This window comes from Elephantulus edwardii, unplaced genomic scaffold (genome assembly GCF_000299155.1).
Source record: "Elephantulus edwardii isolate Elephantulus edwardi_28Jun2011 unplaced genomic scaffold, EleEdw1.0 scaffold00013, whole genome shotgun sequence".
Classification (NCBI taxonomy): domain Eukaryota; kingdom Metazoa; phylum Chordata; class Mammalia; order Macroscelidea; family Macroscelididae; genus Elephantulus; species Elephantulus edwardii.
Genome location: NW_006399763.1, coordinates 9,957,066 through 9,958,918, shown reverse-complemented (window position 1 = coordinate 9,958,918; position 1,853 = coordinate 9,957,066). Strand labels below are relative to the sequence as shown.

Here is a 1,853-nt window from a genome sequence, read left to right as displayed (position 1 = left end):
AGGCATGACTTAGTTTTTAGACTGACATCATTGCTTCTTAAGTACTCTGGAAAGGTCCCTTGACAGCACACTTGGCCAAAGCAGTTCATCTTTTGATTTGCACACTACTGGTACTAAAAGTGTTGATTGTGGAGCCAAATCAGATGAGGCTGTTAGCAATCTAAATCTCTTCTCTGTCATGAGGCTGCCAATTAGGGCAGAGGTGAGAATCTTTGTTTTCTTGATGTTGAACTTCAATGCATTTTTGAAAGCTGCAGTTTTTACATTCTGCAGCAAATGCCAGAGGTCCTCCTCAGATTTAGCAACCAAGGTTGTGTCGTTTGCATAGTGCAGGTTGTTGAGCCTTTCTCCAATCCTGATGCCACATTACTCCTCATAACCCCACGCCTCATGAATGATTTGTTTCAAATATGGATTGAAAAGGTATAGAGAGGGCCTGGTGGCGGTGCTGGCGGTCTACTCAGACAGGCAGTTTGAGGAGCTGCTGCTATAAAGCCAAGTCTCTCTTGGTGGTCCACTCCTGGGCGCCATGGGCCCCGCAGTGCGCTCAGATGAACCCGGTGATGGCAGAGCTGGGCAGAGAGCACCCACGGTCTCCTTCCTGAAGTTGGAAGCTGAAGCTGTTCCTGAAGTGTTTGAAAAATAATAAATTAGCTCAGTTCCCACCTTCCTATTTTTCAAGAACTGTCAGAAAATTGACCGACTAGATGGAGCACATGTCCCAGAACTGACCAAAAAGTTTCAGCAGCACTGGACCGCCAGCCAGCACCTTTCCACCCAGCACCAAGGAGGCCCATAAAGAAGACCTCAGTGTCAGACTCAAGAAGCTGCCCAACGCTGCCCCCTGCATGCTGTTCATGAAAGGGATGCCTCGGGAGCCGCGCTGTGCTTTCAGCAAACAGTGGAAATTCTTAACAAACATATTATTCAGTTTAGTAGTTTTGACATCTTCTCAGACGAAGAAGTCTGGCAGGGACTCCAAGCCTACTCAAGCTGGCCCACCTACCCTCAGCTGTATGTGTCTGGAGAACTCAAAGGAGGGCTGGACATCATCAAGGAGCTGGAACCCTCTGGAGAACTCGATACAACTTGCCCCAAAGCCCACAAACTTCTAGAGGAGAGGCTCAGAGAACTGACGAATAAAGCGGCTGTGGTGCTCTTTATGAAAGGCAACAAACAGGAAGCAAAATGTGGATTCAGTAAACAGATTCTGGAAATCCTAAACAGTACCAATGTCGAATAGGAGACGTTTTACATATTGGAGGATTGAAGACGTGCGGCAAGGATTAAAAGTGTACTCCAACTGGCCCACCTACCCCTAGCTGTATGTGAAAAGGGAGCTCATTGGAGGACTGGACATCGTGAAGGAGTTAAAAGAAAATGGTGAGCTGCTTTCCAACCTGAAAGGAGAGAACTGAGGACTCTGAAGCCAGTGCTCAACAACTGCAGGACATAGGAGATCGTCACGGGAGAGCCTGCCACTCCCCGGTGGACTCGGAGTGGGGGCTGCTTCTGGCGCCTCCCATGCTTCATGAGCTCGTGCTCAACGGATGTTACTTTTTTTCCCCCACGAACGTAGGATGCAATAAACGTTTTCACATTCAGAGAAAAAAAAAGAAAAAGAAAAGGTGTAAGAGAGAGGACGCATCCCTAGTATACAGCTTTCCTGATCCTGAATAATGCAGTGCTCTCTTACTGACGACTTCTTCCTGGTTGAAATATAGGTTTTACATAAACACAATTAAGTTTTCTGGGATTCCCATTCTTCTCAAAGTTAGCCCCAATTTCTTGTGATCCACACAGTCAAATGTCTTTGTGCAATGAAACACAAATATTCTTCTGGTACTCACTGC

At 46.8% G+C, this 1,853-nt stretch overlaps 1 pseudogene; it reads left to right on the top strand.

Moving 5' to 3' along the window:
- The first annotated feature begins 394 nt into the window (after positions 1 to 394).
- LOC102845492 lies at positions 395 to 1,418 on the top strand (annotated as a pseudogene).
- The last annotated feature ends 435 nt before the right edge of the window (positions 1,419 to 1,853 follow it).